General features: G+C 39.5%; 1 protein-coding gene across 1 annotated transcript in view; it reads right to left on the minus strand.

The window, feature by feature from the left end:
* Adgrl2 (adhesion G protein-coupled receptor L2) overlaps positions 1-17,020 on the minus strand; it is a 647,549-nt gene extending 630,529 nt beyond the window's left edge. Inside the window, exon 1 of the mRNA XM_076575175.1 lies at positions 16,792-17,020. The gene's annotated coding sequence lies outside the window, so the exon portion shown is untranslated. The remainder of the gene's footprint in view (positions 1-16,791) is intronic.
* Between the last annotated feature and the right edge of the window lie 6,941 nt (positions 17,021-23,961).

The following is a 23,961-nucleotide window of genomic DNA, read 5'->3' on the forward strand; positions in this document are numbered from 1 at the left end:
CAGAGAAATGTCAGATTTCTCATCCCCAATGGGATTTTCAGTGAGTCAAGAAGTTGATTGAGGACGATGGCTCTTTTGATTATCATCTCAAATGACAATGACAATCAGTGGGTAATGATTATCTGGGAGCTCTGCATTGAGAAGAGTAAGCACAGGAAAAAAAGCCACAGTAAATTAGTGACTTTTACATAGTAGGTGTGAGTGTCCTAGTGTTGGAGAGCTCTGGGCTTCTAACTTTTGCCTCCCACTGCTGGTACTTCCAGACCTCTCTATTCAGGAGCCTAAGAGAGGAATATGTGCAAGTTTAAAAAAGAAAAAAAATCAGCCATAGTTGGTTCATTCCAGCTTTGATAGTTAATTAAGTGTTTTACCAAATATTTTCAGTGGCCTAAGTGAAGACGTTTTGTTTTCTCCATAAAAAATTTAAAATTGACATTCATAATTTATTAAACAAATTTAAGTTGGGATTGTGAGGTGGCTCAGTCAGTAAAAGTGGTTCTAACAAGCCTGACAACTGGAGTTCAGTCCCTTGTACCCACATGGTGGAAGGAGAGGACGAACTTCCAAAAGCTCTTCTCTGATCTGCCTCTACCTCTTTCTTTCTTTCAACATAATTTTTAAAACCCACAACAAAGAATAACAGTGATGGAGGATACCCAGTCTTCCAGAGCATCTTGGCCGGCTGTGATTGTCCACACCTGTTATCCTAGCAGTCTGAAATGGAGGCAAGAGGCTTGAGCTAGTGGCCAGCCTGGCGTAATCGTGGCACCCAGTCTCAGCCTCAACCCTCGAAACCTTTCACGTAGACTTGACAGCCAGTGGAGCTGCTAGGGGAGAGTCCGCCCTCCTCAGCGAGCACTCCTCATTTAAAGAACGGTTCTTTCATTAACTGAGCTGAAGCAGTCCTCCTTGTAAAGTTGGCATTTGTGGAATGGATCAGCTTGCTTGAACACAGGATCATTCTAGTCTCTTTTGCCTGACAAGTCACCAAATAGTCAGGCCAGCAATACGGTCATGTCTTAGAGCAGCCACAGCTGCTGCTGCCTCCTCCTCCTTCTCCTTCCTCCTCCTCCCATTTCCTCCTCCCTCTCCCTCACCTCCCCCACTTTCTCCTCCTCCTTCCCCCACTTTCACCTCTTCCTTCTTTCCCTCCTCACCTTCTTCTCCTCTGTTTATTTTTTTCCTGTCCCTTCTCCTCCTACGTCTCCCCTTTTTCTTTCAAAAATAATTGATCCAGATTCTCATTCTTACTGGAGCCCAAACAAGTTTTTAAATTATTTTTATTTTTATTTCTGCTTTAAAGTTGTTCAGCACGTTCCTCTCTGAAGCAGTTTATCTAGTTACTCTTATCAGGAAATGAAGTCTTACTTGGCATCAAGTTTCTTTCTCCCCAGCCATAACCAATCCATCACCACAGTCTTTCGATACTCACCTCTAACATACCTTTGGGATCATTTTCAGTCTCCAGCTACTGCTCCACATGAGGTCAAATAACTTTACCCCCTACCTCTTCTGCTTCAACAGCCTCTGAAGGGAGCTAGCTCTCAGCACCTTCTCTCCAGCCCTTCAGCTGTACGGAACCAGGCCAACCGTACAGAACCAGGCCGATCTGTACAGAAGAGAATCGGTCCGCCTTTCTCATCACTTACATTGTTCATAGCTGCTCCTGACATCAGTCTTCAGATGCACCAAAACTCCCATCTGACTCTGGCTTTCTTCCCCCACCTTATTCTTTATCATGCGCTGACATCCCTCTTTACTAGTCCTTATTTTACAAACCTCTGTCTTACCCTAGGGTTGTGATTATGTGAATTGTGTGTGTGATAATGCTTTTTTCCTGGGATGATATCCACTCTGCCTCCCTTGTGCTACTTCATTTACTTGATACAAATACCACTGTCTCAAAGAAGCCTTCTTTTTTCTTGTTTTGCGATTATTTGCTACCATGAGTTTCCTTGTGTGATTATGTCAAGCCCATCTCCTCATTTTGAACATAAAAATCACTAACAAAATGGGGGAAAGATTAATTTTTTTTCTTTTTCTGTCTCTACCATACATGAGTACTGCTTGCTACACAATGTCCATGCCTGTTGAATGATATCCAGACTGATCCACTTCAGTTGTTTCCTGGGTCTATGCTTGCTCTTCTGTTTTTAGGGCTAACATGTTTGTCCATTTCTGTTCCTCACAGGAGATGGTTTTGTAATCCTTCTCTGACTTGGGCCCACACTGACACATGTCTTCTTCAGCGTTCTTTATAAATGTAGAGAACTGACTGTAATGTGTGGGATGTGACTGGTAATTGAAGAATGGAATGCTACCATTTCTTCCACTCTCTGTTAATTTAGTCTAAGGTGGTGGCATTCTATTTTAGTCTCCATGGCTCACTGTGGGTACATATTAACCTGGATCATGCAAGAAGCCACACGTCTTTTCTTCTACCATGGAAGTTCCCTGCTAGAAAAGGGTCATTGGAAGTTATGCGTAGTATCTTTGATGGCTCCATGGAATCATGCATTCCTTTATGTGTTCCAGGCTATACTTGTGGTTCTTTACAGTAAGTGGTGTTTTAATGACCCTTTTTGTATTCTTTCATCTTGGGTATATATACATGTTGTTTACCATGTTCATATTACATGTAGACAAGGAACATTAGGAGGTAGAAACCGCGTTACTCTGTAAGGTAGAAGTGAAAAACACACACTGTTTTATTCATACTGTGAATGTTCTTAAGATACAGACAGACTGTGAGTTTACAAATAAGCTTAACTGAGTACATGTTTCTGCATTTATCTGTTTTGTAGAAGAGGACAGTTCATCAAACTATGTGGCCAAAGAATTTTGTTATCTTAATTTTGAAATTATTGTTATGCATTAATGATTCCTGAATCATTTTTAAAATTAATTAAAAGCAAAAGTTAAAATGTCTGACATCTTGTATTAGCTGTATGTTATAAATTTCTGCTCTTTATGTTCATATAAAGATGAAAAGAACAATTTTAGGAAATTGGCCTAGGAGGCATTGAAGACAAAATAGTGCATGAGTCATATGCTCCTTTACAATTATTGCCTTAATCTAAGAAATAAAATTAATGGATGCAATAAAAGCTTGCGATAATTTGACTTATGATTGTTGTAGCCTATATATAACCATTCATTACAAATGTTCACAATTGCAGTTTCACTCAGAAAGCATTTATTAAGCCCTGCTTCTGAGATCAGCATGGCAGACACATGACCCTGAAGTATACTTTGACCATTCCGTCCTATTAGAACCAATGGGGAAAAGACAGGCTTTTTCTATGAGAAATTTGCATATTTCATAGCCTATTGCAAAAAAAGTATAGGTTTATATTAAGATCATGGCATGATGGTCTAGCACTGTGAGGACGTGGAGAAAAAGAGGGAAGGCTGGATTTACTGAGGAAGTGCATATCCGGAATCCTGTCTTAAATTCTTTGCAAGTACTGTGCAACACCACAATAGTGATCTCAATACAACAAATGTCACCAGCAACAGAAAGATAGAAGGGAACAGGGGCACAGAGGATCAAAGTTGCTGAAATGATGACCCATGAGAGAGGTGTGTCTTGGGTCATTCACAATCTTTAATAAGCTATGGACACTGTAGCTGCAGTAAAAGGCTTTCCTTTTTTTGTTTATTTTTTTTAAACCTTAGTGTATTTATTCATTTACATGTGTGAATATGCCACAACATACATGGTACATGTGGAAGTCAGAGGACAGCTCATAGAAGCTGGTTTCTCCTCCCATCCTGTGGGTCTCAGGGATAAAGCTTAGGTCCCTACAAGGGGCCTGGGTTGTCTTGCACTGCCGCTATTGGCGTCTCTGTCTTGGTCATTTCTGCATCTCGCTCATATCAGCTCCCATGCACTCCATTAGTTAAGTCCTTTCTAATACTGTCCCCACTTTACAGATGAGCTTGAGGTTTAGGCTGTTAAACAAGCTGCTTAAGTTCTGGAAACTTCTAAATGGCAGACCCTGAAACGGAGCCTACATCTATGTGGTGCTGGAGTTGGGCTTTAAATTCCCAAGCATTGCTGAAGTAAGTTTTTGGTGTTTACCCAAATGTTTATGTTGGCATCAAAAGAATTAATTCCAGGTATGCCAGATGTAGGGTTTACTCTCTGTTTATAGAACAACAAAGGAGAATGATGTTATGAAATGTTACTTGTAAATGTTGCTGTTGAAATTGTAACAATTGCTGTAAATGAGATACACAGATTGGTACTGATTAACAGTCAGCAATTTAACCTACGTTCTTGTTTGTTAATTGTAAGACATATTTTCTTAATCCGATGCATTATTGAACATACTTATAGCTAAAAACATAGACATTGAAACTGCAAAAATAGAAGTGACAGTAACTTCAGTCACGTGACTGAAGTTCATTAAACACAGTTATGTTCTTTAAAGGCAGAAAGTGATTTTTATTTTATTGCAGATATAATATTTCATTTATCCAATATATGCAATCACTAGAGCTTGGAAAACATAATGGTGTAAATGTCAAAATATGCTTCAGTTGGATATATGTATGAATTTATGAGACTATCATTGAATCTCTTCATTAAAATATATACCTTATAGTAATTTTATATTTATATATATGCACAGTCATACTATGTTTAATAAACACCTAATGTTTTCATACATTTTCAGATAAATGCATGTAACTGAATATGTAGGGAGACCCTTAATTATCTAGGCAGATCTTCTTAAGAATGGCAGAGTTTCAAAAATTTTAAAAATAGCTATGTTATTTTCAGGCCAGCATTTATAATTTACACACTTAATTTGTAATGCCTGAAACCATATCTTAATCTCTACTTAACTAACTTCAAGCATTCTGTACAGTACTGGTTCTAGAGGTAAGCCTAGCTTCATTGAACAACAGATCTTTTTGGACAGCTATATCCAGAAGAATGATGCTAGATATTAACAATACGAAGTGTAGTTCCCAGGAGATTCATAGTGTGCTATGGGATACAGAAGAAGATCAATTCTTAGAGATGAATGACACAGTGATGTGGTAACACAGAGGAGAATTCCCGTAATAAGATGATGTCAGCAACCGCTAAGCCTATAGAACTGTACAGTCTTTTGAAGACTTTTGCATGGAGCAAGTCAGACTGCTTTCATTCCCTTTCGGACACATGGATACACAACGAGCCTTTGAGTGCCAAGTCAGCCAGATTTCATTATAATCAGTATGAGAAACACTTGAAACCCTCTTCTCTTTCAACTTGAGCACAACTTCATATATTAAATTATAATGTACTTCTTGATTATCTTATTAAAACAATTTATGCATCTTGTTTCCTTTGCTTTTTCAAAACACAGATTTCACCAATATCTTTAGTTATTTATATCCACAAAGATTTAGACGATAAAAGCAAGATGATGTCAACCACCCGAGATTTCCTGAACCAGGGCACCTGTTCCCTGGGCATTGTGCTTGAGGAAGAGAAGTTGACCAGGTGCAAGGTGGGCAATGTTTGTTAGAGGTGGTGAGAGAGCTGCTACAGAAATGAAACAGAAAGTAAGAAGCAGCTGCATGTTTCTTGTGTGATGTAGTTCTTATCCTCAGAGCTATTGGGATTTTGGATAGGATATGTCTTTGTGGAGGGTGGTCCACTTTACAGTGTGTTCTAAACATCACCAATGTCCATTAAAAAGTGAGGCTACCCCTGTTTGAGAAGCACCACGGTAGCAAAAAGAAGCATGGGTATTTCTGGGCACTGGAGTGACACTCTGACCCCACAAAGATTTTAGGAAAGGCAAATTGGGCTAGAGAGACGGCTCTGTGGCTGAGGGTGCTTACTGCTTGCCGAGGACCCTGACGTGCCACCTGGCACCCACACCTGCCTAACAGCTCAACATCTCCAATTTCAACTCCAGCAGATTCAGGTCCTCCTCTGACCTACTTCTGCTATCACATGGTACACATACGCGTGCACACACGCGCGCGCGCACACACACACACACACACACACACACACACACACACACAAAGTCACACACACATAAGATAAACAAATGTTTTAAAAGAGCAAATTATTTTTGTACTTCTTCAGTGTTTACTTCTCAGATTCCCTAAATCAGGATGTGGGACAAAAGCTGTTCATATTATACAGCTTATCTTTTTGTCTTGAACTTTTTTTTTTTATAGCTTACCTTTTTTTCTTACCTTCCTTCCAAGTACCTGGAAGCTGGTGTTTGCAATTCAATGATTACTTAATTACAGGTTGGAGATGTGATACACACACACACACACACACACACACACACACACACACACACACACATATACACACACACAGACACACACATACACACTGCAGAGATATAAATCCAGATGAGAATGCCTCTGATTTGTTCATTATATTGAATGTTCATCTATATTTCACTCCTATATCTTCAGGAAAAAAATCAAAATCAAAAACTTACCAGAATACAATAGATATCTTGCAGAAGTAAAGCCAGGCCAGTCTTAAGGAAGATATGATACTGATCCTAGAGAGTTTCCTTATAGGGGAACGTTTGTTTAGTGCATATTTATTATTCTTCTCTTTAAAAAGGGGATCAGCCATGAAAATTGTAAAATATGACTGGCTTACAATACAATATATCCAACTTGAATCATTTTCTAAATCCAAAGACATTTTTAGATGAAAGCAAAGGCAGTCATTTCTACATCATTTTGTGAAACTTAAGCCTACCCAGAGGAAAGGTAATTTTGTTTGATCCTGAAGATCAAGTGAATTTGTTCACCAAACCATTTATTCCAAAAGGTAATTAAAATAATGTAAAATCGATCTAGTCTATGTTTAACAAAATTAACTAATTACGATCTGCTTAAATCATTTAACCTATGTAGCTCCTTTAAAAACAGTTGATTTTCTTTGGAAAAATTTTATGAGTGTGTGTGTGTGTAAAATAAAATACATAAAATAAAATGTATAAAATAAATAAAAAATAAACTACATATATACATATACATACACACACACACATATATATGTATGTATGTATGTATGTATTTGAAGATGCCTCCTTGTTTTCAGTTGGTCTTGAGATTTATTTTCCCCAAACAGAATAGACAATCAAGAGGAGAAACTGAGATTGTCCTTTAAGTAAGCAAAGGAAAAATAACAAAAAACAACAAAAACCTCCCATGATAAGGAAAAGACATATTCAGAGGTGAGGAAATAAGACTCTAGTTTGGAGCCTGAAATTCAGTAACTGTCACATGCACTCTTGATGTTAGCATGCTGATGCCCATTGAAAATATCCCAACACGAGCAAAAGGTACACCTGCTATCTGCCTTTCCGTGTTCAAATTGATTGTGGACAACATAAATACATACAACCTAGTGTTTGTTTACGTTCAACTAATTTGCACCTATTCAAGTTAGCATCAAAGATACTTTAAAAAGTTCAGCAAATCAGAAGAGCTAATTGCCTGCCACTAGCTACATTTATTTTCAACCTATCTGTTCTAATCGTGGAAACACTATGGAGATGTCAAAATTTCGAAGTTTATAGGTCCTTGTAAGTGTCCCTGAGAGCTATGAAATCGTTACAAAAGAACAGAGATTATCTGTGACAACCCCGGGCTTTAAACAGAGTGGTGAAGCTGGCAACCACGTCAGGGAGAGGTAACCTCAGGCCCTGGGTGACTTGCCGATCAACTGCCACCTATTATTAATTCATTATAACTCACTACTTTATTTTGCAGATAAAACCGTCATTTATGTCATTCCTTAAACCAAATGACATTATAAAAGACACCCTGTGCTGAAAGTATCAGCTGAACTATCTTTCTACACTGGAAAAAAAAAAAAAGAAAAGAAAAGAAAAGAAAAAATGCATGAATCTGATTTTTGACAGCAATCTCTGTGAACGATCTCTCATACTGAGGTTGGTTTGTGGACTTGTGATTTACACTTATCCAATGATACCAAATCACATGAACACACCTCTACATCTAATCAGGATTTTTTTCTAATTGAATTATGACCTTTAATCCACCTTCCTCTTGATTATGAATGACAGTGACCTTTACCTAATTTAAAACAGACACTCTCATGCAAAATTATGCAAACGGCACATGTAAATTCTGAATCAAAGATGAGCATAATGGACTGCTGAGAAATTATTTCAGAAGTGTTCATATTGCAGCCCAGTGAGGGCTTGGTGAGTGAGTGAGTTCTTTAGCCTGTGAGCAGTCAGTCTGAAGAGCTGCAGATCCCTATTGCTGTTTGTATTTTTTCAGCGTCTATTTAGAAAACTGGCATGTCAATCAATATACATATCAATTTTGATTATTCTCCTCGGCATTTTATGGCATTCAGGAAATGATCACCATGTAATGAAGTCAGATGAAATTATTTTTCAGGAGAGTTGGCGCACTGTGCTTGAATATTCAATTCATTTCATTTCGTATCATTTCTGGCGGCATAGAAACCTGGTGAAAGTCTGCTACAGCACGTGGGGCGAGTTGACTTCCTGGTACTGTTTTATCTCATTAAAGAGGAACTTCATGCCCATGGCAGCTGGCAGCCAGCAGTGTTTCTCAGATATATTTAGAAACTACTGTCTCAAGGAAAAAAGTTGAAAGAAGAAAAGCATGTTTACATCCAGTACCAGATGAGCCCTAACTCTTGATTCCCCTTCCCTGCATCGACTCTCCTCTCTCTTTAGATCAATAGAGACGATTATGAGCGGTCATCACTTAGGGCGAGCCCAGCTTGGAGCATAAACTAACTTAGAGCAGAATCCTATAATCCATCCTGCCCTTTCTCAGGTCATTCCATTATAAACTGAGCAGGTATTGAGAACAAGATGCCATTTTTCCCTCAAACTTCACATATTTTTCTTTATATACAAAAGCATAAAAATGATTAGTCCATGTCTTATATCCCAGACATACATATGTGACTTTGGGCACATAGAGATTATGTCACAGTAATAGATGATTGAGGGCCTGTTACTGTCAGAATTCCCGTGAACGGGACCTTGTAGAAGCATGGACTTTCATGACTAATACGGTGTGTGTGGGAAGGGGGTGGCAGATTGCTCTATTTAAAATAAACAAATTGACCCTGGCAGATAATAGCATTTTGCACTGCCAAATACATGTTTATCTTTTGCTATCGACGTAATCACACTGACAGTGCTCTTAATGTAATCTTTCCTAGGAAATTAAACGGGTTTTAATGATATGCTTATAATGGATTGGGGACAGAGTTCCAGGGAGAGAACTACCAATACTAGATGTTTGGGGAAAATACATACATGAAGCAACGTCGAGAGGATCAATGAACATCAGAAAGAAATCAATGGTGGTCTGTGTTTAAGGAACTCATTTACGTAGTACCCAGAGAAGCTGCCAAAAGCACACAAATCTATGTAAGGCCCTCCTCCCTTTCTCCCAAAGAGTTCTCGACATGCACCTTGCTTCACACACACACACACACACACACACACACACACACACACACACACACACACACACACGGAACTCGAAGTAAGAGTCCTCTTAGGAAGACGTGTGCATTTGTCTAATTCATAGTTCTCAGAAGTTGTCAGTCTGGCTTTTCAGAGTGGGTTCTGGAAACTCCCTGTAGCCTGGACAGATGCCACTCACCAAATGGACCCCAAAACCTCTGGAACCAGTGCTCATGCCTGGCAGGTCTGAGAACAGCGGTAGACACGCTAATTTATGGGCCTCAGAGGGGCCAGAGAGGTGGCTCAGCTGTCAAGAGCACTGACTGCTCTTCCAGATGACCCCGGTCTGGTTTCGGGTACCCATATGGCAGCCCATAGCCATCTGTAACTCCAGTTTTAGGGGATCCAATGCCCTCTTCTGACCTCCAATGGCACTGGGTGCACATGTGGCACACGCACATGTATGCAGGCAAAACGCTTGTGTACAAAAAATAAAGATAACTAAATCTAAAGAGCCTTAGACATAACCACACACTGATTCTGAGTCCTCGCTCCCAGATGATGTTGAGCCCAGAGAAGCACATTTAGAGAAAACTATTAATTTTAATCAAAATTATACATATGACTACCAGCACCGGAAGCACCGTTTGTTCTTGGCTGCGGTCTTGTCTCAATGCTGTAAGGATCGGAGAGTTTTAAATCCAACTGACCTGAGATGCCATATTAGTAACAGATTAGAGTCACCCCTTTCTTGCCCCATAAATCTATTCTTCAGGCTACAAAGGAAAATGAAACTAGGAAACATAGAAATTGTTATGTCTATGGATGGCGTTGAGCAAAGCATGAATTTAATTTTTGTTCAGAAATACAACAGAGTGGAAAACTATCTCAGTACAGGATTAAGCTGATAGCAGCTGCCTTCTTTCCCTGCTATAAAACTGAGAAGTGGGTATCTTTAAAATTCATGTTATGGATGAGGAGGCTGAGGCCTGGAGAGATGAGAATTGCATCCCTGCCATAATTCTAGCCTAGGTCCGTGTCAGAAGCCAGGCAGCTGCTTTGTGCTTACCTTGAAGAGTCAGCTCTGTGATTTAAAATGCCTACTTTTCTCTTTCTTCTTAATCAAGAATGTGAAACTTTAAACTATGGCCACACACCCCTCTCGTTAATTAGATAGAAACATACACAGTCACCCGCAGCCTCTTGCTCCATCCTTCCCTGAACCTGCTAAAATCCCAGTGGTTGGTTTGCAGTGGCTTTTTTCACAAGCTAATCAAAAGGATTTCACGATAGTGTTTAATATCACTTTGGCTGAAGGTGGAAAAATGAAACCATTTCGAGCTGAGACCAAACGCCATAGTCTGAGCTTTGCTATGCAGTTGGCACCGAAGCCCCTTTGTTTAGTGTCTTCATCCACCCAGAATCTTTGGAGGCACTGGGAGATTGTTGTTCCTGTGGGTCTTGGTCAGGAGAAGGGTTTAGGAAGTCCTTCTACTCTCTGGCTATCCCTGCTGCTTGCCCCCAGTGTCTGTCTTGGTTTGCGACTGTCTATGTGTTTTCTTGAGGCTACATTTGATTGCGGGTATCTCAGCTCTTTCCCAGGAACTCCCTGGCTGGAAAAGCTTTGCATGCTCTCTGCTCCAAAGCCCATGGCTTCCACTGTCTTCCTTTCCACCTGCCCAGTTGCTTCCTGCTAACTCCCTTTCAGAACTTGACTCATGGTCACAAATGCTTTCTGTGGACTTAGTTACAGGGTTGGTAATTCCATCCTTCAGCAGCGTCTCCTTCTACTCTCCTAGCTTTTCCAGCCAACGCATTTGTCCTCATAGCTAAAGCTTTCAGGCAAAGAGCAATTTTTGTTAAAGATTAATTACTACTGGATCTTCACTGAGAGTTATTAAGATTTGATAGTACAAGTTCAAAAGCTGCAGACCGTGGTTAATAAGAAACCCCTAAGTCTGAATCCCTTAAAAGCAGCGATCCCTTTCCTCAGCTCAGAGACTATCACTCTCCTCATCCTTCTGCGACTTTCCATGTTTGTGTAACTTTTCTTGTCTTTTTCATTTTCCCATTCTTCCCACCTTTCCACTTAATTCTTTCAGAAGTTGTCCCTCTGTTTTATATCAAAATGAGAAACCATAGCATTTATCATTTGTATTTGGTGGGATAATTTCTTACCTTGTGCTTCTTTAAAAAATCGAGCACAAGTACACTGTTATATTCTGGGAGCACACAGCTCCAGGGTGGGGGCATAGTTACACTTTTTACAAACATAATTTACAAAATTGAAATATTGAAATTGTACAGAGAAGTGGATCTCTTATTGCCCCTGAAACAAAATTTGAGTATATAAATCAGTCTCACCACATTAAAAAGTAAGCCCACGAATTGTCCAGACACTAATCAAACACAGGCCCTGGGCTTAGCACAGAGGCCAGGTCTGTAAAAAACACAACACAGTTTCATTTTCATCCTGAATTAATTTAAGTAACAAGAATTGAGGACCTATTTTCTTAACCCCCTCCCACCTCCAAATTAGAGGTTGAGGTATATGGCATGAACTTCAGTCATTATGGACAAACAGAAATGAAGTCTGTTGCAGAGGTGGCTCTTTAATTTTTTTTGGGCGGGGGAGATTAGTGGGCACCATGAAATAATAGCAGCACCAACAACTACAGGGACAGCAAGAAAGCCGTGGTGCTGGCTGAACAGGATTGCAAATGTTGGCTCTTCCTTGCAAACCAGTCAGTCTTCTGAGCTACTGAGGTTTTATTTTTTCAGCTCCCCTGTAATAATGACAACTGTCCCTCTCAAGTGGCTGCTAATACGTTTGAGAATTAAGTTGTCTGAATATTTTTTGCAAACTTCCCTGGAGAAGAATATCTTTTGCTTTTATTTTCAATTTCAAGAAGCTGACACTATTTTTTAGGCAAGGAATTCAGCAACGGGGCTGATGTACTGAGCAACGAGGAGTGTCTCCTTTCCATGGTTTAGGGTCAGTTGTGACTCTTAACTAAATGTATCTCCCACCAGACTCTCTGCCCAACTTCTCCTTTCATGGCAGAAATACCACCCAAGTAATTTGACTGGAGAAATCAAATGTGAATGGAATACCTCACAGGCTAAGGAACTCACTCAGCAAGAGATGATGGCAGGATAAACTCAAATTTTAATTAATTCCCAGCTTTTCCCATACCAATGGCTGACATCTACCTTGCCAATCAGGACAAAACTGGTATATTAAAATAACCATAAAGATATGTTCTTGGGCTTTCTGCCTGCCAGTAGGTAGAGATTTTGGACATAGAAGAGTAGTCCATGTGCCCAATAGTCTTAATATAATTGAAAAGAATACTGGCAACATGCAATGGCATCAAAATTGTTTTTCATTTGTCCCCTAATATATGTGTATCTTGTACAATCGCTACTGACCTGTCATCTCCCTATCTTTTCCAGGAGATTGTGTGTTGATCCTGTGTAGGTATTGGTTTCAATTGTATAGATGATTCCATAAGTCAAATGACCAGAGTGTTTGAATCAGATTCCTGTGGGTGACAGGTGTCAGAGTTCATCTTTCCATACTGGGACAAAAGATGATAGGGGGAGGTTGAAGCTACCACACACTGGCAGACAGGCGGAAGGCCACTCTCACTTCCCTATAAGGAGAGGGTCTTCTCTTTATCCTCATAAAAGGGGTAACACCAATGACACAAGAATAGTTAACTGTGGTGAGTTGTTCACACTCAGCATATTTAAACATTTATTATCACACTATCTGTTCTCTTCATTTGCTTTGTAAATCTACTGGTAATATTTTATCGGGGGAAATTTCCATCAGATGTTCCCAGTGAACAGAAAGGTAAAAGAAAGGGCCACTGCTGACCACACAAGAGATTTTAAAGGATGTTTTGACAAGACAGTAGAATATCCTTTTTCTTATATGAACAGTTGTTTGCATCAATGTTTTAATTGTCATCAGAACGTCAATGGAGTTAGTAGCAAAGGTAGCTAGAGAAAGCCTTGGGTTAATTTCCGTCATTACCAAGCACTTTATATCACTAATATTCCAAACATATAAAGAGCTGTCTATCTTGTTTTTAGACAGGGAAAAGAAAGGGGGGTGGGGGTTCAAAGACTGTGAGTAGATGAACCAGTCGATTACAGATCTGATTAGTTCTTATACTCTTCTAGAGTAATCATTCCTGGCCAGTCTTCAGTGAAATAACTCTTAAAACCTGTGCTATAATGGTAATGTAGATAGAGAGGAAAGGCTATGAAGAAGCTGAAAATCGGAACAAGATCCCTAGTTCTGGTGAGTCAAGACAACAGAAGGGTAAACGGCATATGCTTGCTCTTGGGAGAGGGAAGGAAGTACCCTGACAAATAAGCCAGGAAGGTATTGTTATACGTGATTTCAAAGAACGAGCAGGTTCAGTCCCATGTCTGCCACACTCTGTGGCCTTGACAAAGTCAATTAACTTCTCTGAACCCCTCTGTCTTTATCTATAATATGTATATGATGGTCCTCTTGACCTCAGACTATTACTATGAAGATTCATATCAGTGCAAACAAAGCAAAAAGGGTCTGATGAGTGTTCCCTAGATGTCATCATCAGTCCAGACACGGCAATAACTTCCAAGGTCTGGGAAGTGTTTGTATAATAGGAAAGTTTCCGAGGAACTCTGAGTGTCTGCCGTTGAAGCAGGCATCGAATACCTGCTGATAATACAGATTATTTTCCCTCAAGCAGGGTTTCAAGTTTCTATGGCCCTACTGAATATTCCTGAAGTTCTGGACAACTATTAACACCCCTCATAGTATTCCTTTAAGATGATAATTTATCTTTTAAACTGTACTCAGTGAAAGCAGCAGAAGGGAGTCAGGTGGGAATAACAGCCCACTGTTAAATACAGCCATGAGGTTTATCAGTGCTCTACATTTTGCTGCAAGGCACACTGAAATGGAGTAAATGTAACTTACCCTGAGCAGTTGCTTGAATGAGTTACTAGAGAAATGGGAAGTGTACAGATGAAGCAAAGGAACCCAGGGGGAGTTGAAGGCTGTGGCCGTTTTATTTAGGATGCACAGTAAGGCCTAACTAAAGGCACAGGAGGTAGGTCTTTAGAGACTTTCTTGAGGTTTACAAAAACACGCAAGCATCTATAAAAATATCTGCTTTTGAAACAACCCTGTGAAATGATGGCTTGGGATTCCATGGGGAGTGCCTGCAAACCTATCATATCCAAATAATGTGGATGCAAAGAGAATGCCTAGTTGGCGGCATTTTCTCAGTCCCCAGGAGAGCCTCTTGGCCACTTTCTCTGCCTCTCCTTAGCTGGCCTGCTGACAGAGTATCTGTGATATTCCTTTGTTCTGAAAGGGTATCCTTTAGTTTCCCAGTAGTCTCAAGTTCACCCAGCTGGACTATCCCACACACCTCTCTGTCTGTGTAGTGTTTCTTGTGCAGGGCTCCTCTCCAAATCCCTTTGGATCTAGAAGAGTCTCCCTTGACCAGGAGGGAGGAATCCCTTTCTTCCCTGTAATACAGAAGCTCAAATAGAATACTCCAATGACAATGACTGCATAGGAGATATTCATGGGCAGTCACATGGCTCCAACAGATACATTCAATTAGCGTTTCCTGGGAAGCCTCAGTTTACTTTACAACTTAGTATTTCAAAGAGTTTTAAAAGAAACTAATTACTAGGTAAGTAATAAGTCAAATTCCTCTTTTCTCACTGTGAGGGCTTTTTATTACACCCTGCTATAAATCACACGCCCCCATCCTTGCAGAGAAGCTTTCATACCGATAGGACTAATAAAATGCCACGAAGCAGAGCATGTTTATCTGTTAAATTCTACATATAGTAACCTAACGAATGCCAGAGACAGAGAGACAGCCCTCTATACAGTAATACTTGTGTCGACGGCTTCTTTATGCTAACAATGACAGGGCTTCCTGCCTTGTGCTACTGTACTCAAAAAATCAGAGTGCATCTTTTCAACGGAACATTCAACACCAAAAGGAAAAAGAAACGCAGAGTTTTGACACTGAGATATTTTATGTGGGTAATAAATTTCTCCCCACAAACTCTACTAACTACAAGTATCTACCTAGATGATGGAATCTGGGATTTATGACATTAGAAAGATTGTGTATACCAGAAAACATTTTTTTCCTTCTTTTTAGGACTGTCAACTTTGTTTACTGCTTATGTTCAATTCTATCTCATGCAAGGAATTAAATATCCTTGTCAGAGCCATATGTCAAAATGCAAAATCATATTAACAAAGAGTACTTTCAAAGACAGATGACATTATTAAGATTTGGGTTGCAACTGGAATGTCTAATTATATTTGTACTAATTCAAAATATTTTTTTGAATTTGTAATTTCATAACATTTTAGTGTGATTTAAAGTTAAAATGACTAAGGAATGATTAAAATATTATTAAAAGTCACTTAAGGGAAACACATTTTCAGTATCACAAGCTGAGGGATTGCTTTCAGAAACAACAAATATATTGTGCAATCTATTAGCCTCTTCCACACATTTTAAATCCAAACTCAACCATTTGATTATTGAAATCATTCTTAAATAACGATCTCCAGTGGCGCTATATACACATCAGGGTTTAAAGAGCCTCTTTACATTAAACTTTCCTAAAATACAATTTAAATTTCAAAACAATACGTAACAGCACATCTAACAACAGTAACTGAATCCTAACTAATTGTAATACTTCTGCATAGCTTAGTAATTTGTGAATTGTGAAGAATAAATCTATTTGACAGGGCAGTTAGCAATAGAGTTTCCAGCTTGTTGCCATTGCAGCAGAATGAAGTAAGATCTACCGTTTCTTGCTGATGTTAAAAACATTTCAACAGTTAATTCTTTTTTATTCAGGGAAAATGCTGTAAGAAGGTTCCAGGTTCAGGCAAACAATACACAACCACCCTTCTCACAGATGAATTTTACACTTGGCCATGGTGCAGGAGAAGTTAAAACATCTAGAGGGGTTATTATTTTTTAAGAGGGAAAACTTGATAGCGAATTGTATTTCTAGGTTAGAGAGTAGGCACTAATCTTCCTGGCGTTGTAAAACCGGAGCTGGCTACATGGAAAATAAACATCCAAATACCCAACACTTAAACAATTGTGCCTACACGGTTAAGTAACAAAAGCATGAGGCACCTGGAATCGCAGCCAGCATTTGTGCCCAATGCCAGAAACAATGTAAAGCATTCTAGTGACATTTGACAATGAGCAGACAGTAGAGGCATTACACGCATCTTTAGAAGAATCAGGCTTCCTACCTTGAAAAGACAGATGGAGGTAAGTTCCTTTATAAGAAAAAGTTGTAAGCAAAACCAGGCAGCAGCTGAAGTCAATTGAGTCCTTTTTGCCACTGTATACATACAGCAGTTCTGCAATAAGGGGAGAGATAGAATGGGAGGAGCGGCTGTGAACGAGTGACCTCCTCAGGCTGAGTCCTCTCCGGGAACCACACACTGACAACCACAGTTTCTGATTTGCATGGATTATCTCCACTTGACCAGATCCACGGCAGATACATTTAAATGGAACTGGCACAATGATAAAAAAAAGATGGAAGAGGGGATGAATGAGTGAGTGAGAGAGAGAGAGAGAGAGAGAGAGAGAGAGAGAGAGAGAGAGAGAGAGAGAGAGAGAAACAGACACGAGATCGCAGAGCGTGGATAAGCTGGGGCGTGCAGAATTGTGTCTCCGAAGAGCTACAGCTCCCTCTTCATGCCACAGTTGTAAGATAAGAAGCGTTGTCATTACGAGCTGGTTAATCATAGTGAGAAACAGACCCAGATTAGTCCGAATGACACCTGCTCTGATTTCTCTGGACATTTTATGAATCTTATTATTTTGCCAGTAGGATTTTAGACTGTATACCAAAAATATTTTATCAGTACTCAGGTAAACAAATTTGGATAAAGTATCAGGTTGTACAAGATTAGTGCTTTGATTTGAATGGAGCAGATAACAAGGAAAGAACACAATTTGCTGAAAGATTTATTTGAAAGAGAACTGATTCCTGACAACTTTTAAAGAGTTACTTGCATGTATTACAATGCAAATAAAAAAAATGATAATCTCATATTTATGAATAATTGATTGTCTGGAGGTACTCAAATATGCTACTGAAAAGAGGTAGTTGTTTCTTTAAATATTTTAAAGTCACTGTTTCCATATTGATTTTTCCTATGCTACAGATTTGTCTTTAAATATATAGTTATTATTTAGTTCCCCATTTAGCATCTTCAGAAATTGTCTGGTTGGCTATATATTCATGTTATCATTTGAAAGTCGAGAAAGGGAAAAGAAGGCGTGATTTTAACTTTTACCAACAGCTGCTTGCTTAGTTCACAGAAGATCTAGAGAAAAGGGGATGTATTTGAGTCAGTTACCTTGTCTTTGCAGAGAGGTGTCTGCAATGCCTAAACAGCCACACAATTAGACTGATTCGGTGGAAAAACCAGTCAAACCAGATGTTTAATCAAATTGATCACAACTTCGCAGAAGCCAGTGTTGACTTGGTGAGAGCCAAGTGACACAGGTTGAATATGCTTTGATGCTAAACTGTCTACATAAACACATTTTTACAGAGAGGCATTTACAGAGTGAGGGAGAGATCTCTCGGCAACTGCCCTGCCCCTGTAGCTCTGTCTCTTTTCAGGAAAGATAAAGAATTTGAACACATGGCACTTGCAGAGAACTGACTTGGTGGGCAGATGTGGTACTTTAAAAGAAATCATAAAAAAAAAAAAGCTAACGCATTTCCATGAGATTGCAGGGAAGACCAGGGATTTCTGAAGAGGGCAGACTCAGCAGCAGTAACAGTGTTTAGGAGACAATTGCTTGGAAGTAACGGGTGAAGACAATACTTATTTTCTGTCTGTGACAACCTGTATCTGATTGCTATTGGAAGGGATAGCTGCCTTCACTGGCCTATCCCCCTCCCCTTTTCTTTCTCTCTACTATCAGTTTGAACACAACTTGTATACGAGCCTGACTTGTAACATTATTGGGGTCTTAATACCACTTCAGCCTCAAGCTCTTCAAGTCAGGGACTGTATAATTTCCTTAGAGATACTTCTCCAAATAGCCTGAAAGTGTCCTTTATTTAGTTTAGACATTTCATACACTTTTTTGCAGAAAAGATATTGAAATTATTGGCCAATCTTTCATATTTTCTATACTAGTTATTCCTGTCAAATTTGGAGTCAGGAATTATGTGTTCCAAACCTTTATGAAATAAAAAGAATTAAAGTAAATATAATGTAGTTGTTAGGTCATGCAGAGGATGGGAGACAAGTAGTAGTTGTGCTCAGTTGTATGTTCTCATGAAATCATAATTAGATATTTCTTTCTTGTATTAGGGACTTCTTTCTGAAGGTGTTTAGGATTTGAGTTGTAACTTTCTGGTCACCACTAATGACTTCAAAAATTACCAGCATTGTTGTTTAATAATTGTAAAATAGGGGCAACAAAATGCCTTTATTATATGGCTGGCATAGGTAATAAAGACAAGGTACCTGGTAGACATTTAACCAGCATAATCTGCTGTTATAATTACTAGGAATCTCTTTCCATTGAGTTAGAATGTCTGCCTCCGGGAAATGTTAGTATGGTGCCCATTGGATGTAGGAAGAAGATGATTTCTTTGTCTGTTCTTGGCTTTTTCTATTATATGAGGGAGGCTCATTCCTGATCCCTGACAACCAGAAGGAATGGCATCTCTACCTTTTTTATAAGAGACAGAAATAGAAGCACGGTTCTCAGGAGAGCTGGAGAGTGTTGTGGCAGCAGAGCCAACCTTCTGCACAGGAATAGGAAATGGCTGGTGTGGTACAACGTGAAGGGCACCCAGAAGCTCCCTGGTCCAGAAATATCTCCCCATCTGTCCCCTCCTATTCCCCGAAATGCCACCATTAGGTACTCATTTCTCTGTTTTACTGGCTTCCCATTCTCTTTTCCACTGCACACACTACTGGCAGAGTTTGCACATTAACACATTTACACTTGAGTGATACGTGAATTCACAGTAGTTTCACTTATTCTATCAGATAGCTTTTCTAGCAAGTAGGTGAAGATCAGCATCCCAAGAAGCCAGGCTTCAAGTCAGGTGAAGAACAAACTTGTTTGATGTGTGTAGTGCTCTGTGTGGTAATGAAGTTGCAATGTGCGTGGAGCTATTGCTACATTTCTTGTGTATGTAGGTATGTGTTTTTATGAATATGAATGTCGTGTGTGTGCAAGTGTGAGTGTGCACATGTAAGTATGCACATGTGTGTGCGGGTGCACATATGTGTGCAGGTGAACTTGTGTGTGAGTATGAATGGAAATCAGAAGACAACCTCAAGTGTTATTCCTCAGGTAACACCCACCTTGCTATTTGAGATAGGGCCTTTCATTGGTCTGGAACTTGCCAAACAGGCCATATCAGCTGGCTAGCAAGCCTCTGGGATTTGCCTGTCCCTGCTTCTCCAGTGTTGGGATTAAAGTGAATCCCACCATGACTGCCGTGTGTGTGTGTGTGTGTGTGTGTGTGTGTGTGTGTGTGTGTGTGTGTGTGAGAGAGAGAGAGAGAGAGAGAGAGAGAGAGAGAGAGAGAGAGAGAGAGAGAGAAGAGAAATACTTAATGTTTGTAAAACAGGGGTAATAAAATGCTCTTTACTATATGGTTGGCATAGAGAATAAAGGCAAGGTACCTGGCAAACATTTAATCATTAGACTCTGTTGCTGTAAATACTAGAAATCTGTTTCCATTGAGTTGAAATGCCTGCCTCTGGGAAGTGTTAGTAAGGTGTCCATTGCATGTAGAAAGAAGGTGATTTCTTTGTCCTAGGGATGGAACTTGGGCATTTATGCAAAGGGTAAATGAGTTCAAGAGTGCTACAGCCATAATTCCCACACTGGCTTGCTGCATCCAAAGCCTCCAAAACCAATTAATTTTAAGTAATATATGAATAGGCCATAGAGTACTTTGGGTTAGAAAGTAGATGGAGCTGTAGACTTCTGTTCTCCAAAACACATGTGCACTTTACTGACTAAGCTATTGGCCAATACATAGGAGAAGCTTCAGTCTGCCATCAGAGAGTCTGGAGAAATACTGGACCATGATCCACAAAGAGAAACAGGATTTATTTGTTCATTTGTTCATTCATTCATTTGTTTCTTTCTTCTTTTCTTCTTTCTTTCTTTCCTTCTCCCATTCCTTCCTTCATCCATTCAACAAAATAAGGACTGTTGGGTTAGACAAACCTATGCTGTATATGTAAAAAGTTATGGTGTTTACGGTCTCTTATTACTCCTATGTATGTATCACATGAGGAAATTGATTCTAACATGAGAAAAACACATGAAGGGAAAGGACAGAGCGAAAGAAACCAAAATATTGCTGGGGCAAGTAAGAAGGACTCTACAGACGGTGCTGCTGAGTGCCTTTGCAGACATAGTAGGTAGTACCTTGGGAAGAAAGAGGAGGCATCAGTTTTATTTCAGTGAGAGATCACACTTCCAGGGGCAGGGCAGCAGGGCATATGACCAGGAAGGGACACAAGTCCCACATGCTCAGATCATCATGGGGGGTATTTCATCAGGGATGAGACATGAATGCTGAGCAAGAACTAAGGAATGGGACAAAGAAAGGGGACAGAAATTTAAGCATCACTGCTCATTTGCCCCGGCATGCCTTGAACATGTGTTCCCAAACTCCCAGCCAAGCCAGCATGTATATAAGTGTTTCAATGACAAAGAATGCTGTCTCCATTGAGAAAAAAAAAAAAAGAGCCAATTAGCTGATTTCAGTCCTTATGAACTGAAATATTTTCGAGTTGTCTGCGAAGTCTCCAGTTCCATTCTATACTCAAAGTGCTCTATGGCCTATTCATATATGAATTAAAATTAATTGTGTTTGGAGACTTTGTGTGTAGCAAATCAGGGCGGGCATCACTGCTGGAGCCCTGGAACTCATTTAGTATTGAAAAACTACAGCACTTTGAAATCCTTAGTGAGATAGATTATGAGCATAAATGCCATTAATACTAATGATAGTTAATAATTAGAAAATCATATTTATAAAAACAGCAATGATAACAGAGTCAAACTAGCCAGCACACCCCCCAATTCTAATCCAAAATGCCACATTAGAAGCTCCCTATTCTCTTTTATTGCCTGAATCTTAGTTATTTTGACATATTTATCCAGAAATTATTGAAGTTTCTACACTTAACCCAGGGATGACAAATTGCTTCTTGTAAATATTACGCTTACAGTAAAATTCACTATAAGATAAATGATTACAGAGATATGGGACCCAGAAGTGGGAAATGTATTTGAATTATAATAAGGACTGGTTCAACTTAAAACCAATTAATAACTGTCATTTTCTCACAAACACAATGACAAGTAAAACCTCCAGGAAGGACACCTGAACCACAAAAGGCTTAAAAACTCTGCTTACTAACACAGTGACAGAATGCATTAGGATTCTGAGTTACCTTGTAATAATGGTTTTTTTTTTTTTTTGCTACCAGCACACCAGACTGTCACCATTGTCATAATGGAGACAGAAAGAGTGCTTTAGAGGCTGGAGAGATGGTTCAACAGTTAAGAGAACTTCCTGTTCTTGTAGAGGATCCAGGTTTGATTCCCAGCACCCACATGGCATCTCACAACCATCTGAAACTAGAGCTCCAGGGGATCTGACTCTCACGTCTTACATCTGTGAGCATCAAGCACACAGGTGGTGCATGTACCTGTCTATATTCAGGCCACTGTATCAGGAAAGCTTTAGGTAATGTACTTAATGAATGATTAAGTACATTGGGGTCTTAAAAAAATTTCCTTTCTTTTTAGTATAAAGCAATTTTTGCTTGGACTTCCTTCAGTCTACGCTGTGGTTTGAGGTTTAGTCTGTCCAAGCCCTGCCTTTTTCTGCTATTTTACTTTCGTGTAGTTAATTAGTTCCTGGGAAAACCTAGACTCCACCACTCTGTATATTCTTGTTGGCTGCTTTCCAACTCATCGACACGTTTTACTTGAAGAAGAACCAACTGTTCTTTCTACTTCCTTCCTTCACCAGACACAAACTGGGTGCATCCCCTCATATAGCCTCAGATATGCTCCTGCCCATGCTTCTAATTCCCAGATGTTCTTCTTTCTAGAAAAGAGTTTTGGGGAGTAACAGGCTCCCTAGCAATTGCTTATGTTGAATTGTTTCTCAGATCACTCCTTTGTTCCCACATCTCTGGCGTGTTGAGTACGGAACATAGGCATGCTACCAAACACAGAATTGAGGACTGCAATGGACTCATTAGACTAACTGCAACAGACAGCCTAGCAGCACAAACAACACGTTGACATACTTAGATCAATACGCCTCTGGAAGACGTTCAGGTTCAGTGCCCAAAGAGGTTCACATTAAGGAGGATTTGAAAGATGTAAGAGAATCTAAAAGGAGCTGGCTGGGAGGTAGTGAGAATTCCTTATGGTATATGGAGAAACAGAAAAATGGATGGTGCTTCAAGAATGAAGTCATTAGTGAAAATGACTCGACACTGGGATTTTGAATTTAATCCTTATCTCTTCCACCAGGACACTCCTGTGTTTCACTGCAAAGGGATATTAATACACCATTGTATTCTGTTTGCAAAACACTGTGAGTTCTGAAGACAACAGCATTGTTTCACAATAAGGGTCCATCCTCATTAATGAGTCCTTTGCATTTAGATTCTGCTGTGGGACATTGGTAAAGAAAAGAAACCTCTTGAAAGATTTTAGTTCCTGCAAGCTATTCCTAAAGAGATCCTAGTGACTTACATAGGAATAAACTTTTCTGAACTCTGAACTGGAAAGACAAATGTGTGTACAGAGCACTTGCTGTTACTCTAGAAGTAAATGTGAGTTCACTTGTAGAAACAGCAACTCCAGGGAAAACTGAAAGAGTTCCATGCTTTACATTAACATAAAGCAAAAGAACATATATTCATTTGTATATATATATGCTTAGAAATATTATTGCAAACATTTATAATGTCTAAAAACTTTACAAGTAATGGTTATCTTGTTTAGCTTTGGCACCTGTTACTCTTAAAGCTGATCTTTCGTTGGAAATAATACTTTACCTGAAAACATAAGTGATAGACTCAGAGTGTACCATGGTTCTGATGTATTCAAAAGAAAGGAAGTACACCCAGAACGCATAACACTCGCACGTTGAATTATATTTTAGTTTATCTTCGCTCTCTCTCTCTCCTCATTTCTTTCTTTCTTATTTTCTCATTTATTTCTCTCTTGAGATAGGATCTTACTACTCTGTTGCCCAGGTTGGCTCTACATTCCTGAGTTCAAGAGATCTTCTTGCCTCAACCTTCTAAGTAGGTGGGACTATAGGCACCTGTAGCAGGAATCTTAACAGTTCTTATTAATAAAATCAAACCTGAGGCCAGTTA

This window comes from Peromyscus maniculatus, chromosome 6, assembly GCF_049852395.1.
Source record: "Peromyscus maniculatus bairdii isolate BWxNUB_F1_BW_parent chromosome 6, HU_Pman_BW_mat_3.1, whole genome shotgun sequence".
NCBI classification, from domain to species: Eukaryota; Metazoa; Chordata; class Mammalia; order Rodentia; family Cricetidae; genus Peromyscus; species Peromyscus maniculatus.